Source organism: Rhinolophus sinicus, linkage group LG09 (genome assembly GCF_036562045.2).
Source record: "Rhinolophus sinicus isolate RSC01 linkage group LG09, ASM3656204v1, whole genome shotgun sequence".
Classification (NCBI taxonomy): Eukaryota; Metazoa; Chordata; class Mammalia; order Chiroptera; family Rhinolophidae; genus Rhinolophus; species Rhinolophus sinicus.
The window spans coordinates 69,200,170-69,217,846 of NC_133758.1; the positions used below are offsets into that span (position 1 = coordinate 69,200,170).

Genomic DNA, 17,677 nt, shown 5'->3' on the forward strand with positions numbered 1-17,677 from the left:
TAACTGTTTTAACCGCAATGACTTTTGCACCAACCTCATGCCCATGGGACTGCCCAGGGTTATATGTGTACGGTGCATGAGAAGAGGGAGGCAAGAGCGTAGTCCCTATTTTCTTGAGGTTCACAAATAAATATACCCGATTTTATGACAGAAAAGTCGGCTTTGGTGTAAACCATTTGTGGGCGTCCAGGAACCAGAGACTCCCACTTTCTCTTTCCCCAGCTCTAAGACAGATGACATCCCAGTGAGCTGGGAAGAAAGCAAATGGGGGTGGAAGGGCTTTAGATCAGCCCCCAGAGCACTGACACTCAAGCCTGGAAAAGAGACGGGAACTTCCTGCAGGGTAGGCAGCTCCCTGGGAAGATCTGAGCCCTCTTGCAGGAAGGGAACATCTGTTGCCAATCTCACAAGGGTTTCTGTTTACACCCCATCATTGGGCCCGCAGTCCAGGGGCTGACCAGGACAAGTCATTCATCACCAACCCTACTTGGATTTGCTCTGGACTTGCGTCACCTGTACCCTCCACGTGGCCAAAGCCCTTACTGGATCCCTCATTGATGACTCAACCCTTCCTTTTTAAAGCTCTACTCTTTGTTCTGTTGTCAACCCTGGGACTACACTGCCCACACACGGTATCGATGTTGGGCAGGGAGCTGGGAAGTGAATGGAAAAATGAGAGTGAAGCCAGTGAACCATGTCTGGACTGGGGTGAGGCCTGAGGCTCCCAGGGTACAGCGTTTAAGGAGGTGCACTCGCTCTCTGGCTTGTGCAAATGCAGGTGGGTGTCTCATTACATTCTGCACACTAGGCGTGATCCTGGTCTTGTCCTGCTGGTGAGAACAGGCTGGTTATCACCAGGCCGCCTGGGAATGTTGCCTTGAGTTTGAATTACTCAGACACTGCGACCACTGTGTATTGTTTCTTCCTAGCGCTCGCACCACCATGCAACCAGAACCCCAGGGTGTGTGAGACTTCTGCAGATTATGCTGGGCTAAAAATAACCAGCATATTTGTTCCAGGGATGATCAGAACACCAACACTCTCCACACAGTATCAGGAAAACACTTTGCCGTGGGGAGTGAAATTAGAATGTTACTATGATTACTTCAATGGTATGCACAATGAAGAATTGTCCACCTGAGGGCCTGGAGAGGGCTAGCCCTTGGAGCACATTTGTGAAGCCAGTAGGCGGAAGAGGATAAAAGGCAGGGTTTTGCTCTGCAGATGTTGCCATCATTTCTTTACTCTAATGACGGTGAGACACCAAGGCAGTTTGGAGAATTTGGTGGAAGCATTAGTGTGGTTACACTGTGATCTTCACTTTGTAAAACATTCTGCGTTTTTCAAAATTTTCCCATGCACCATGGATGCTGCATAGCTCAGGGGAGGCAATTTAAAAGATGTCATATTCTCCCAGGTTTGTACAGAACAGGGCTGAGTAAATAAGTCGTTAAATGAAGCTTTGGATCTTTGTTCAGTCAGGTTTGTCCTTGTAACATGTCATGTGCTCTGAGTTGCCCATGTTTCATTTCCACAGGGCTTTTGCAAGTCCTTTTTGAAGCTGTCATTTGAATCACTGCTCACAAGAGCAGCATTTATAATGGCCACTTGTCTGGACTACCTAAATGCTGTGTTCTTGAATTTTCTATGTGTTTGTGGACTTTGAAAAGTCTCCTGTGGTCGTTTCTGCTGATTGTTTCTATCTGACCTATTCAATTAGGGCCTGGAGTCCCAGTGTCAGGATGGCTGGGGGCAGGCACTGTCTGAGTGAAAAAGAATATTTGGTGGGAGTGTCTGACTTTTAGCAGAATGGCTTGCTGAATCTTTGTTGTGAAAATGAGGTAAAAGAGGAAGTCCGGCTATATTCTCTCCTTGGCTATATAGGCTTAATCATTTCCTCCTGTTCTATTGTTTTAATGGCACCCACCTCTAACAGAGCCTTCGGACACTCTTTATCTCTGGGAAATTAAATAAATGCCCTGAAAATAATACCCCACTATCTGTGTCCTCAGGTGCTCTAGACATGTTGTGTCCCACAGTGGGTGTGGCACGTTAATGATGGTTGTAGATTCTTTGCCATTTCTCTTGTTGAGAAGGGGAGTATACGTTCCCCTTTCCTTGAATCTGGGTTTTAAGAGTATAAGAAGCTTATTTTTTATTGTGATAAAAAACAACAACCCATAAAATAAGATTTACCATCTTAACCGTTTTAAAGTGTATAGTTCAGTAGTGTTAAGTATGTTTACATTGTTGTGAAACAGATCTCTATAACTTTTTTATCTTGGGAGTATGAAACTCTATAGCCACTAAACACATTTCATTTTCCTCCCTCCCCCATCCCTTAATAACTCCCATTTGGCTTTCTGTTTCTATGAAGTTGATGACTTTAGATAGCTGCTATAAGTGGAATCATACAGTATTTGTCTTTTTGTGACTGACATATTTCACTTAGCATAACATCCTCAAAGTTCATTCATGCTGTAGCATGTAATAAAATTTCCTTGCCTTTTTTTAAACATTTTTTTTTATTCCTTGCCTTTTAAGGCTGAATAATATCCTATTGTATGAATAGAACACATTTTATTTATCAATTTATCCATCAATGGACACGTGGGCTGCTTCCACCTCTTGGCTACTTTGCATAATGCTGCTATGAACATGGGCGTACAAATATCATTTCAAGACCCTGCTTTCAATTCTTTTGGCTATATACCCAGAAGTAAGATTGCTGGATTATATGGTATTTTTATTTCTAATATTTTTGAGGAAGCTCCATAATGTTTTTCATTTTTATTTTATTGGGGAATACTGGGGAACAGTGTGTTTCTCCAGGGCCCATCAGCTCCAAGTTGTTGTCCTTCAATCCAGTTGTGGAGGATGCAGTTCAGCTGCTGTTTTCAATCTTTAGTTGTAGGGGGCGCAGCCCACCATCCCGAGGGGAATTGAACTGGCAGCCTTGTTGTTAAGAGCTTGCACTCTAACCAACTGAGCCATCCTGCCATCCCCATAATGTTTTTTATTGCACCATTTTAATAATCCCATCAACAGTGCACAAGGGCTTCAATTTCTTTACATCTTTCTACCACTTGCTATTTTTTTGTTTGTTTGTTTTTTGGATTTTTCTTGATAGTACTCATCCTAATGGGTATGAGATTTTTAAACAAAACTTTGACAAAGTTATAAGTCACTAAATTTTGGGATAATTTGTTATGCAGCAATACGTAGCTAACTGGAACAGAGGACAGATGCCCTTTCTCCTACTGTGGTTTAGATTTGCTGTATTAAGTATACTGCAGTGACGTGCAGCTGGACAGTTGGCACAATGCTCACAGGTCAGACAGTGTGCTGCCATCTTTGACTTGTGTTTTCCTTCTTAACCCAATTTTTACAGGAGCAATACCTGAACCACCAACCTCCACTTACTGATCTATCCATATTCTCTCTTTGGTTTGTCCCTTGTGTGGTCTGACTGCAGGGGGTTTGGATCTGTGCTGAAAATAAATGCTTGCTTATACTTTTGGGCTCAGTTAGAGTCTAACACTGATTTTCGTTGCAGATTGATTAACATGAGCTTTAGGGGATTAGAGGGTCTGAATTGATTGTAGTTGTTTGTTGTGAGGGTTGATGAAAACTGGGGTATATTCCCATTGCTCATCTTTACTTGCATGCCATCATCCCCACTCATCAGTCACTAGGTCAGTGCTTCTTAAATTTTAAGACTTACCTGGGGATCTTGTTAAAAATGTAAATTATCAGCTTTATTTATGGTGGCCAAGACATGGAAACAACCAAAATGTCCTTAGATAGATGAATGGATAAAGAAGTTGTGGTATATATACACAATGGAATACTATTCGGCGGTAAGAAAAGATGATATCGGAACATTTGTGACAACATGGGTGGATCTTGAGATTATAATGCTAAGCAAAATAAGTCAGACAGAAAAAGCAGAGAACCGTATGATTTCACTGATATGGGGTATATGAACCAAAAACAACAAAAAAACAAGACAAACAAATGAGAAACAAAAACTCATAGACACAGACAGAGGGTAAGGGGGCAGGGGGATAGTAGATGAGGGTAAAGGGGATCAAATATATGGTGATGGAAGGAGAACTGACTCTGGGTGGTGAACACACAATGTGATTTATAGATGATGTAATACAGAATTGTACACCTGAAATCTATGTAACTTTACTAACAATTGTTACCCCAATAAACTTTAATAAAAAAAATGCAAATTTTGATTCAGTAAGTCTGGGGAGCAACCTGAGAATTTGCATTTCTAATAATGTCCCAGGTGATGCTGCTGCTGGTACCACACTTGGAGAAGCAAAGCACTGGACTGCGCTCCCTGAGGTGGAGACTGTGTTCTCTTCATCTTTGTATCACCTGCTTAATGAGGTGCTTGGTATATAACAGGTGCTCAAAAGTTGTTTGTTGAATGAATGAATGAAACCAAACCAAGCACAGGAATCTGTGAAAAACCTGGCAAAGCAAGTCTTGAGTTTGGTGGAGATACTCAGTGACTTGCAACCTCAGTGTGGACTTTTGGGGGCTTTCAATTCCTTCCACCTCCATTAAGGAGCTGGGCAGAGGAATCAGGGGCAGGGAGGGCCTCCCTCATCTTGAGCCCATGGATAATTTTACCACTTGGTTGTAACAATCATTTAATTTTTTAAATTATAAATATGCAGAGAGGTATCTGAGAAATGTAAAATGTACAACCTGAGATAGTACTAGTGTGTTTTCTTTCCTCCTTTCTTCCCCTAGGTTCTTCTTTTTTTTTTAATCCTTTATATTCTCTGCCTTTCTTATTCTCTCTCTCTTTCCCACCCTTACCCCCTTCACCCCCCGCCCCTACCCCGACATCTGTCTCTGTCTCCTCCTACCTCTTTTTTGACATACTGATTTTAACACAGGAGAGTTGGAGGATAATTGCTAAAACTGTTCTTCTGGTCACTTTTGTAGATCTTCTTGGCTAAGAAAGGGGAGAAAATAGCCTAAGAATGAGGCCCTGATAATTGTGTGCTATTCCTGTATGCAATGGACAATTAGACTTTGACATCAGGCACAACATTTTCTCACGTGATCTTTTCTAGAAAGTAAGTAACTCATGAGAAGGAATTTTGATTGTTAATTTATGGACATCTTCCTTCTCTCGTCCTCATTAAGGATGCTGTGGAATCTATGAAAAGCAATAAAACAGGCACAATTACTTGGTAGGCCTTACCTAGGTGTGTTGACAATAGAATGTTGGTGCTGATTTATTAATCTCAATATTCATTGTTCAGTTTTAACATGAAGCCATTCCATATTTTATACAGGTTGAAAGGCTTTTATTAATGAAGCCCCCAAAACAGATCCATGGCAGAATGAGAGTGTAGCAACCTCAATTCTTAATGCATTTCACAAGAACGAAAAAATTTGGTGAAGATCTTAATGTGCCATCCCCACTTTGGTGACTTCTATGCATTCTTCTGAAATTCTTCGTAAGTGTTTTGCCTTTTCATTTCATGAACTAGCTCATGAGTAACACTTCACTATGTGATCCTGATAATCCTTTAAAAACATAAATAAAAGCAAAAACAATTTGAGTATTACCACACATGAAATTGCAAATCATGGAGCCCAACGATGTATTGGCTCCTCAGTAAATTCATCTCTGTCTGTTGACATTGAATACTCAGCCTCACATATCTGCTTCTAATCTTTCCTTCCTGTACGGGAAAGACTATCAGCGATAATTTGTATGGTTTCCCTGTTCCTTGCTTCTGTCCATACTTCTTTTGCTAGAGGTGCTCTCACTTTCTCTCTGGCAACAAGGTCGACTTCACAGGCTTTCTCTTCTTCTCGGAACATTATCTTGAAGGTCAAGTGGCCTTCCTTGATAATATAGGTTTCCTGATTTTCTTGGAGGCCTATAGTTTATTGGTTAAATGTATATGTTCTGAAGCTATTTCCTCTGTCTTTGAATCCTAATTCCACCACTTACTGGCTGGGTAACTCTAGAGAAGTTCCTTAACATCTCTGCTTTATTTGGAAGATGCGGGTAACCCCTGCCTCAGTTGTCCTGATTGAGATGATGCTTATAATATGTTTATGATTCAATGGGCACATTTGGCAAAAGGAAGAGATCAATAAATGTTGGCAGGTTTTCTTTCTTAAATGCAGAATGGTGTAAGTAGCACTATTTCATTCTAGAAATACCACATACATACACTAACCAGCAATAAATCATGTAAGCGTTTATTTTTCCCTGAGACAGGACTGCCCAATGGTTCAAACTGGGGTTCCTGGAGACAAGGTTGTGTGCGTGTGAACTCCAGCTTTGCCACTTAATAGCTCTGTGGCCTTGACGGGGTACCTGGCCTACTTTCCTCGTGTGCAAATGGGGATAGACTAGTGCTGCTCATAGAGCAGTTGTGAGCGCTAAATAAAGGCACACAGAGTAAGTTCTGTTAACTATTCCTGTTGTCAGTATGATTATTATTGTTGGGAAGTGGATTTTTGCCTTGATGGTGTAAGGACAAATGAAAATTATAAATACGAGGCTTACTTCTCCCCGTTGAAAATAAGGGAAGAGACTTTTTCCCCGCCCTTCCTTTCCTTAGGGCATTTAGAAATCTTGTAATTATAAATTTTCTCTGTTTCTTAGAAATCTGTGTAAATCTTTTTAGAAACAAAATAAGGCTCTTGACAGCTTTATGACCCAAGAATGTCTTCCTGAAGGTCCTGGGAGCCATCTCTTTGAAATGGAAACATTAAGGGCAATAGCTGCCCATCTCCCAATTTCTGCGGGAGGGCAGGAGCCTAATTTCAGGGTGCCTTGCTCCAAGTTGCAAAACTACCTTTGTCATAAAGATAACAGAAGTGTATTTTTCCTTTGTAACACAAATGGTCACTCTCAACTAACCCAGTAAATTTAGGGTGAATTGTTTATGCTAAGTGATACTGTCAGGTCCTCTTGAAGACTAGTTGTTGTTTATCCTGAAAACATGTATGGGATGGGTTGTATCTGCTTGGCTATGTAAAAAGGTAAAATTCCATGTTGTCTTTGCAATCTTTTAGCAGATTGTCTGTGACACGCATCATATTTTGGTTTAACGCTTATTGAATAATAAAACTCTTTTCTTTTTCTACTACCTTTATGGAGAGATTTCCTGAGTTGGGGGAAAACTTTGTTTTTAATTAAGTTACCCGTACAATGTATATTGATATATATGTATTTATGCACCTAATTGCTTATTCAATGCCTGTCCTCTTTTAGCCCAGAATTTATAATAGGAAAGGGATAATCTTTTGAACGTTTCTCAGAGAGCACTGAAATCAGTGTTATTAAAATGTAATTGACAAATAATTATCTATTAAAACCCAATTGATGCGCCCCTTTCTTCTTTGTGACTACACTACAAGCTTCTGGGAAATTATGGAAAGGCACAGCTCTTTAAAAGCATGTACTCATTCCCTCCTCCAGGAAGCAGTGAGGCTTTGTTTCTCAGGATGTGAACCTATGGTCTTGAATGAGCCTTTAGTAGGCAGGGAGTTCAGGATTGTGAGGTTTTACATGCTTTTATTATGACAAATTTAATAGTCCTGGTCCTAATTATCCATATGGGTGTTTGTTGTTATGAAATAAGACATTTAAGTATGATGTATGCTTCCTCTGTAGACCACAGGAATGTAGACCACACAGTCCAGAGGGTAATTTATAACCAAGACCTAATCAACACACACACACACACACACACACACACACACACACACACACACACACACACACTCCCCAGCTCCCGTTAGAGATGTAACCAAGAGTTAATGCAGTTAGTACATGTGTAATCCATCACTGACTGGCTGACATCAGTTAGCCACAAATGACATGGTGGTAAGGGAGAGCCAGAGACCAGCTGCATTGCAGAATTTTAGGGCTTTCTACTAGGCAGAAGTGTTCTCCAGCTGAAAACGTTTTCGAGGTGACTCTGCTATTGAGTAAGTCAGTTGCTCAGCACCGCTTCATGGCCTCCTTGCCTCACTGCTCCAGCCTCTCTTCACTGCTTCCCCACTTCGGACTGTGCTTTCTCCTCCTGATGTAACCCGTGGGTCTCGGAACGAATCCTCCAGGCCTGCGCCCGTCTGCAGGAAATGCCCTTCCTCCAGTTTTCTAACTGTATGTTTCATATTTCATCTCAACGCACTTCCCTGGGAGGCATTTCCTGAACTCTCCCTTCTCTCTTTTGAGTCCCCATTTGCCCTAGTCATCCCTTATCAGCACCTACCTAGTTCTTCTAGATAGTGAACTCCTCAAGTGCCAAGGCCCCTTCTAGGGAGCCTCTGTCCCAAGCACACAGAGCAGGGCCCAGCACACAGCAGGTTGCTTAACAAACCTCTGGTGTTTCCTGAAAGGAGACTGAGGCATTGTTATGGAGTGAATTGTGTCCCCCCCACCATTCATAGATTGAAGCCTTAACCTCCAAATGTGACTGTATTTGGAGGTAGGGCCTTTAAGGAGGTAACTAGAGTTAAAAGGTGTCATAAGGGGGGGTTCCTAATCCAATAGGACTAGTGTCCTTATAAGAAGAGAAAGTGACACCAAGGGCATGCATGCATAGAAAAAGGCCATGTGAGGACGCAGCAAGAAGACGGCCTTCTGCAAGCCAAGGAAAAAGGCTTCAGGAGAAATCAAACCTGCCCACATCTTGATCTTGGACTTCCAGCCTCCATAACTGTGAGAAAATATATTTCTCTTGTTTAAGCCACCCAGTCTGTGGTATTTTGTTATAGCGGCCCTAGTAGTCTAAGACAGGCATCAACAAAGCCAATCTTTTTTCCTCCCCCATATCATTCCGCTAGTTAGCTGGAGACTTGGATAGAATTCTTTAAACCTACACCAGTATCTCCATTAGTTTTTCAGTCTTATTTTCCAGTGAAATAATTTTTTCGAGTGAATCTTTTAGGAATTCCAGTTCTACACATGAAACAGAATTGAGTGCAGAATCCCACCCTGCTCTGGCTTTCTTCTCTTTCTCTAGCTCCTCCTCTATATTGTACCTTTGCAGCTCTCCAAGCATTCTTGGAACCTAGTTTGGAAACTACTGCTGTACCCAATGTGGCCTTCTCCATACAATATCACAAATCTTCCCAATTTTCACGTTCTCTCACACTGACTAAAGCATTAGAAACCTGTGAAGAAAGAAAGCCAACTGGGTCAGTAGAGGATAAGATAAGATGGATTGGAAGATACATGATTAGGATTTTAGAGAAGGAAAGGTCATTGCAATGATCTGACTCTCTTCTGGGGAGATGCTAAAGAAAATTTCAGCAGATAAAGAGAATCATCCAGAAACCAGTGTGTCCAATCCTGGTCTGGGACCCATTTTGTAAGTCAGCAAATGTCCAAAACATATACATAGCTCCATTCCAAGGTGTACTGAAGTTTCAGTAAAGCTATTTTGGTGATGACCTGGAGAAGAAAATCCTATGGCCTTGGAGAACGCTGCCCCCCAAGCTTGGCTTTATAAATGTTGTACAGGAAAGGACAGTGCTTCTCCAACTGTGACTCCGATGTTCTTGGATCTTAGTCACCTGGGTATTTGTGAATATGTAGATTCCACGAGCCCAGCTGGATTTAGTGAATCAGTATCAAGACCCCCAGGTGATTCTCCTTTGCATTCAAGTTTAAGATTGTTAACACCTGGGATTTGGAATCAGAGGAAAATTTGAATCCTGGGTTGGCCACTCCCTAGATACTATGACCAATTCATTTTACTGGCCATAGCCTTGGCTTTCTCACCTGTAAAATAGACATAACACCTATTTTACAGGATTATTTGAGGAATCAAGGTCAGCATTTAATACTTGTCTCCCATGGGGAGAAGCACAGAGCAGATGAAATAGGGTGGAATTGAGAAAAATAGTTTCTGAGATCTCCCTGTGACGTTTTCCCTAGTTTGACAAATAAAAGAAGAAATCTATATAATTTCTTATTGTGTATTTGGAATTAAGCATTTAAAAATAACTCGTGAGGGTTTTATAGGCAACAAGATTGACATCCAAGTGCTGGAAATACAACCCCATTCAGGGAATGCCTTTGGCTGGAAGGAGGAGGGAAGGTGCCAACAAACTTAACCCCAGGGGAGGATTGTTTGATGTTTTACGGATGTGGTCATACCCTCAGTCAAATCATGTCACCAGGGAGGACATTTTCCCAAAAAGCTTAAAAATCAGCTATGGTCCTTTTTCCTTATAAGTGTATTGGCCGGGATTTCAAGGTTTCTGTATGATGATAATAGCTACTTTTCTGAGCACCAACTGTCTGCCAGATATTGTGCCAAGGGCTGTACATACATCATACTGTTCAATCCCCACAAAATCCCCGAAGTGGCAAGTAATATCATTAATGCCATTTTACCAATGAGAACACAAATTCAATGGTTATGATTCTGAGTAGTATCTGTAAGGATAACAAACTAAAGACAAGCAAAATCCTGCTCTGCTGTTTTCTTGAGCATTCTACTTTGCTGTTACTCCCCCAGACAAGTCCGAGTCTTGAGATGGTCTTGCCTGTCACTCTATTCCTTTCTGTGCTCTGCACAGATGAGACTGGGGTCTCATTTAATACCAGGTTGTGAGCTTGAAGTCCAATGAATGGCATTTAATGAATGTTTGTAAAAGAAAATGCTCTGAATATACTATGCTAACATGAGAATAAAGTTCTACACATAAGATTGTTTATTATAGGAAAAAAACTGAAAGCAAACTTAATGTCTCAAATAAGAGATTGAATACAGAAATTGTGGTACATTCATACAACCATTTAAAATGAATGTAGATCTATATTAGATGAGTAACATCCATGACATTAACCGAAAAAAGCAGGTTATTAAATAGCATGTATAGTGTGGTGATCCCATTTTTGAGAATGTTTATATATGTATATGTATATGTATATGTGTATGTATGTGTATATATAATGTTTACATATGTTTATATATGGGGATCTACCCCATAATATGCTAATTAAGCTCTGAATGAGATTTAGGATGTTTGTCACTTTTTGTATTGTCTGATATTTCTTCTTCTTTTTTTTTTTACAGAGAAATGAGTATGCATTACTTTAATAATTAGGAAAAATGTGCTATTATCATTTTGAAAATTAAATGCCTTGTAAAGAAAAGGAAATTAAACATTTGACCATCTTCAATTGTTGTGGGGACAGAGCCCCAGAAAGTAGTTTACAGGCTCTTGGCCTCACGTGGAAGGGTGCTGGCTCGGGTGGTGAATGGCCGACGGCTTTGGCTGATTGGCCGTCGGCTGTGGCCGGTTAGCCGATTGGCCGCTGGTATAACTGCTGCGGCTACGAAGGATTGCCGAGGAGCCGAGCAGAGCCGAGCAGAGCCGAGCAGAGCCGAGCAGAGCCGAGCAGAGCCGAAGAGAGCGGAAGAGGAGAGCGGAGAGAGAGGAGCAGAGTCGAGAGAGTGGAGGAGAGTCGTGGGTCGGTCGGTTGGCGGAAAGCGGACGGCAGGTCGGCGTCCGGTGGGCCCAGCCTCCAGTGAGACCGTGGTGGTATGACTCCCCTACCTATGGCTCCGTGGGTGTTCCTTTTCAGCCTCACCATATCCTGCGTTCTTGTGTGGGGAGCGGGAGCAGAGACCCCGCAGGCCGCCCTGCCTGAAAGATGGCGCGGCAAGAAGGCCTCCGTGCACAACAAATGGCGCAGCGAGCAGGGTCTCCCGCACGACAATTGTCTTCACGTGTTTCAGTTTGTTTCCCTAAAAGGGTGATTAGAAGATGGTCTGAAGACTAAACATTTTTTTCTAATTAAAAATTTTTTTCAATTACAGTTGACATTCAATATTATATTAGTTTCAGGTGTACAGCATAGTGATTAGGCATTTATATAACTTATGAAGTGATTTCCCTCTTCATAAGTCTAGTACCCACCTGATACCATATGTAGTTATTACAACGTTATTGACTATATTCCCTATGCTGTACTTTACATTCCTATGACAATTTGTACTTCTTAATCCCTGTACCTTTTTCACACAGCCCCCCAATCTCCCTCCCATCTGGCAACCATCAATTTTTTTCTCTATATCTATGAGGTTGTTTCTGTTTTGTTTGTTCATTTATTTTGTTTTTTAGATTCCACATGTAAGTGAAATCATATGGTATTTGTCTTTCTCTGTTTCACTTATTTCGCTTAGTATAATACCCTCTAGGTCCATCCATGTTGTCGCAAACGGTAAGATTTCATTTCTTTTTGTGACCAGTAATAGTCCATTGCAAATATGTACCAACTCTTCTTTATCCAATCGTTCACTGATGGGGATTTTGGTTGTTTCCATATCTTGGCTATTGTAAGCAGTGCTGTAGTGAACATAGGGGTGCATATATTTTTTCAAATTAGTGTTTTAGGTTTCTTCAGGTAAATACCCAAAAGTGGAATTGCTGGGTCATAAAGTAGTTCTATTTTTAATTTTTTGAGGAACCTCCAGACTGTTTTCCATAGTGGCTGCATCAATTTGCAATCCCACCATCAGTATGTGAGGGTTTCTTTTTCTCCACATCCTCACCAACACTGTTGTTTGTTGATTTGTTGCTGATACCGGTAGCAATTCTGATAGGTATGAGGTGATACCTCATTGTGGTTTTAATTTGCATTTCTCTGATGATTAGAGAGCATTTTTTTTCATATGTCTATCAGCCATCTATATGTCCTCTTCGGCCTGTGGTATTTCTAAGCATCTCTTTTGCCACCTCCACATATACTCAGTGTGCTCCTCAATATATCTCTCACTACACGCTAGTTGCATGAGTCAACAATGAAAAGTGAGATTGATGTGCACAGTATTGCAAAAGAAGAACACTCATAAGGGCTGGAAGAAGTCATAACAATGGAAAAACATAACTAATTTTTTTTCTTAGATTCCTGGAAGCAGTACTAACTTGTATTCAAGGTGATTCAATGTGTCCAGTAGATCCTAGAATCAAGGCTGAGCATGGCGGCTGCCCCCAGCACTCACAGACATTTCCCATCAGCCTATCTACACCCTATCTCTTTTCTTCGTCATTGTTGCCTTTGGTGGCTGTCACAGATAAGAGGGCTGAAGATGCTTCCCCAGAGCATATGCTATTTCTCCTTTGTCTATTGCTTGTTCACTGCAATAGGACATTCTTCTTCTACAGATAGGGAACAGATCTCTGGTTCTTAGAAAGGCTTTCCTTACCAGAGGGTAAGGGGGTCGGGGGTGGTAGATGAGGGTAAAGGGGATCAAATATATGGTGATGGAAGGAGAACTGACTCTGGGTGGTGAACATACAATGGAATTTATAGATGATGTAATACAGAATTGTACATCTGAAATCTATGTAACTTTACTAACAATTGTCACCCCAATAAACTTTAATTAAAAAAAAAGAAAATGAAAAACATTTTATTTTCCATATCCATTATAATAGTTATAGAAATTTAGTTAAGGTTGCATAATAATAATAAATACCATTTACAAGTTGAACAAAAACAAAAAAAGAAAGGCTTTCCAACCTCCAACCAAGCTTAGATGATTTTATTCGTGATTCAGGGACCACTCAAAACAGACTCTTAATTTGATGTTAGAGGAAAGTTGGGGTACAAATAGGCAAGGCACCCAGATCAGCAAGAAGGCTCAACAGATGTGTCTTGCCAGCTGTAATAGGTGCTTCAGTAGCCACATAGAAATAGAAATTATCTACCATTGGACATTAAAATAAAATTCAATGAACATTCAATGATCATCCACTCCGGTCCATGGCAGGCAGGGTGTGAGGCCACCGGGCACTGCTGGTGAGCTTCCTGGTGCCACATCTGGTCTGTTCTCATTGGCTTGTGAAGCACAGAAGCACCAGCATCACCCCAACAGGCCTTTCTGGGAGCCACATGCGATCTCTACTTTAGGTAAACAGACAAAGGAAGGAGGTGCAAAGGCCGTCTTCACTGTCCACCTAAGCCTGGTTGGCTGATGATGTGGTTTTGGCAGAGCGGGGCTTCCCTGCTTTTCCTTCTGTGGCCTCTGGACTGAAATCTTTTCCTTTCTGCTAGCGGTTTATTTCAGCTCTGGGCATGGAGATTTTCACCAGGCAAGTATTCAGATCCCACTGATCTGAACAATTTCCTTTCTGTTCCCAGACTCTAGACATCTCTCTCTGAGGTGAAGCTATCATGTGTCTGTTCTTTTTCCTTCCACCTTTTCACCTCTGACTTTCTGATGTGAGCTTGACTTTTCAAAAGTCAACATGGGGATTTTCAGCAGATTACTCAATGAAAACAATTTATAGGAACCTACCCTTTTCCTTCTCCTGGAAAACACAGACTCATCCCCAATATCCAAATACCCTTTGAGAGTGCTTTCCAAACATTATCACAGTTGGTTTAAGGCCTCTGCCTTTTACACCCCCCCACATGACTGCTCATGTGTTGTTCACACACAGAGCAAGGATAACATTGGAGTATCGTGTATCTGTCTCCAAGGGTGTCTTCCCTACTGGCATTGTGTGAGCACCAACGACAAGAACTACGCATTTCATTTCTGTATCCCTGTGACCCTGTAGAATGCCGGCTCATGGTGGGCCCTCAACGTCTTTGCTGTGGAATGTGTGTACTTCTCTATTGCATGTTTTTATACAATTAGACTGTTTACTGTTTGAAGTGGTGAGGGTCTTAAAACATGCCCAAATATACAAAAAAAGTTAGTCTATGTTGTGTCTGTAATATTATGGTCTCCTGAGTGAGTGTGCATGCATGTGTACATGTATCTGCGGTTCTTTGTCTTGGAAGCAGTGGTCACAGTGGCTCTGTGAGGGAGGCCCAGACCACAGCAGGGTGGCTGCCCTTCCGATGGCCACCCCAGGGGAAGGGCTGGCTTCCAGAATGAAAGGCAGGGCTGCTTTCTCCAGTCAGGGCCACCTGATCGGCTTTTCTTTGTAACTTGTTCTGACTGTCAGGCTGTCGAGAGTTGTTACAAACAAAACCCAAACCCAACCCAGAAAACCCCACTAATAGACCCAGCGCCCTCAACCCGTACCCAGGTGACCTGCTTCCAAACGTCTCTCCGAGATTTCAGTTCTCACTGAAAACTTCCCAGAGTTCTCTTGTTATGCTTTGTTTGTACAGAAGATGACTTTATAGGAGAACATCCATTTTTAGGAAATGCTTTTTGGAAAAGTCAATGCTCATCCCCTACCAGTGTTTCCTGGGATCTCTTGCTAAACAAATGACTTACATTTGATTCCTTGTTTCAGGGTCTGCCTATGGGGGACCCCAAATTAAGACAGTATTCTTATAGGATCAGGTAGACAGTCACCTCTTTTCACTTCAGCTATTTCTTACAAAGGAATCAATTTTACTTTGTGCTATGGTGTGTGGAGCTGAGGCCGATGTGCCAGTAGCAGTTGATGCCCATCTTTGTGGGCACCATTTATGGGGAAGTGGCTGTCATCACAGCAAGCTTTAGCATGCAAAGAGAAAATATTATGGATTTCTTTAAGATGCAGGAAGAAAGTCACAAAGCATACTTAAATGTTGAGAGTGGTAAGCTGCTTTGTGAAGAAGCTACATCAGGTTTCCTTTCTCTTGACCCCTGAGACCCAGGGAGGTCTGAAAGAGTTTTAATGTGATTTCTGGAATGTACTTAACTTTTAGAGAGAAATCAGCTTAGCCCCTGGGAGAATTCCATTAGTATAATTTTGCTTTCTATTGCCTAATCTCATTAGCTCTGTTTTATGTACAGTAAGTGGGTAAAAGCTGAGTTTATGATTTGGTAATTGTGAATACATATAATTTTTGAGGGCTCAGAATGTGGAATAAAGAAGAGATTTTCTATGTGTACAAAGAGGAAGTCCAGAACTCCTGAAATGAACTGAATTGAAATAGGCAATGAGATAGGGACGTGCTTTATCTTTGAGTAGCCACCATAAAATAACACAAGGGAGGGGGAAAAAAAAGTACCAGTTACTCCATGTTTTGCTGCAACTCTCTTAATAAATAAGACCTTCGATGTAACCTTGAAACCACCTGTCAGTAGCCATCCTTACTTACATTCATTCCTACATTTGCTTATTACTTTTGCTTCATTCATTCAACAAGTATCAAGTGAGCATGTATGATGTATCAGGCACTGTCCTAGGCACTAGGGATACTAGTGGTGGACAAAAGAGAGTAAGTCCCAGCTCTCGGAGAGCTTATATTCAAGTGGGGAGACAGACAATAAACACATAAATAGATACTGTAATATATCAGGCAGTTTTAAGTTCTATGAAGAAAAAGAAATCAGAGTAAGAGGAGAGCTGCTATTTTGGGGCAGGTGGTAAGAGAAGGTTTCTCTGCATGAAGCAAGGGAACATGCTATCTTGGGGATCTCCACCTTCCAGGCGGAGGCATCAGCAATGGTAAGGACAGAAGGAACAGCAGGGAGGCCTGGGAAGCTGGAGGTAAGAGATAGGTCAACAATGTGGATAGGGCAAGTCTTGTAGGACCCTCAAACCATGGTAAGGCATTGTGATTTTATTTTGAATGCAATGGAAAGTCATTGGAGGGTAAAGAGAGGGTAGGGAAGTGATGAGAATTATGTTACAAAAGGTTCACCTGTGGCTGTATGTGGCAACGAGATTGTAGGGGTAAGTGGAAGCAGGGGGGACATTTGGGAGGCAATGAATGGTCTGGGGGAGCGGTGATGCTGGCTCAGACTGGGTTGTTAGTGGTGGAGTTGGTGAGAGAGGGGTCAGATTCAAGATGCATTCTTAAGAGAGATTGAGCAGGATTTGGTGGTAGGTAGGATGAAGTGTATACGTGTGTGTGTGTGTGTGTGTGAGAGAGAGAGAGAGAGAGAGAGAGAGAGAGAGAGAGAGAGAGAGAGAAAATGGATGACTTTAAAGTTCTTGATCCACTTAGGTGAGTGGGGTGCTATTTACTGGGATGGGGAACACGGGGGAAAAACAGATTATTTTGGAGGCAAATCAGAGGTTTAGTTTTGTGCGTGTTAAAGTTTGAGCTGCCCCTTGGACATCTAGGTGGTGAGATAGCGTAGGCAGTTAGACATAAGGATCTGCAGTGCAAGGCAGAGGTGGGACCTGCAGACACATATCTGGGTGTCACCAGTTGTACGACAATATTTAAAACTGTAAGATCGGAAGAATTCAGTTGGGGCTGTAAAAAGAAAGGGGGCAGCCCACGGAAGAGGGCCTGTGATGTACCCACCCTTAGAGGGAGGAGAAGTGGTCTCAGGGCAGCAATGAGGAGTGAGGGGATTACTCTCTCCTTGCAGCTTCATATTAAAAAATTGAACTGCATAGCAAATAAAATAGAAGTTTCTGCTGTGATCTTCTCTGGGATAGAGTGGAAACAATAGTGCCTGGGCACGTTTCCCATCAGTCCTTTTCCCATCAGTCTGTTCTGCAGTTGGACAAGCTTGGGGCATCGAATGCTATGGAGGTGGGGATATCTGAGAGTAGAGATGGGGATATCTGACAGGGTTCTTCCTTTCCCTCTCCCCTCCCCTCAGCCCCATTCCTCTCTATCAGTTTCTCATTCTTTGCTTTGCCTTCCACTTCTTCCCCTCCTCTTTTCACTCCGCTCACCAATCAGCAGGCCTGGGCTGAATTTCAGGTGGTTCTAGGGCAGGAGGAATGGGCTTCCTTTTTT

The 17,677-nt window shown here is 41.9% G+C and overlaps 1 protein-coding gene and 1 long non-coding RNA gene across 5 annotated transcripts in view; one reads left to right on the forward strand and one right to left on the reverse strand.

The window, feature by feature from the left end:
- The window catches only part of LOC141573190 (uncharacterized), a 40,742-nt gene extending 29,205 nt beyond the window's left edge, over window positions 1-11,537 (forward strand). Inside the window, exons 3-4 of the long non-coding RNA XR_012498862.1 lie at window positions 5,328-5,492; window positions 11,094-11,537. This is a non-coding gene — a long non-coding RNA (uncharacterized LOC141573190). The remainder of the gene's footprint in view (window positions 1-5,327; window positions 5,493-11,093) is intronic.
- Window positions 1-17,677, reverse strand: part of LHFPL3 (LHFPL tetraspan subfamily member 3) — a 552,178-nt gene that overhangs the window by 3,958 nt on the left and 530,543 nt on the right. Inside the window, exon 4 of one of the 4 annotated variants that reach the window (XM_074340618.1) lies at window positions 11,537-11,768. The exons of the other annotated variants lie outside the window; for them this stretch is intronic. The gene's annotated coding sequence lies outside the window, so the exon portion shown is untranslated. Of the gene's footprint in view, window positions 1-11,536; window positions 11,769-17,677 lie in introns of those variants that run through there. 4 annotated transcript variants of the gene reach the window in all.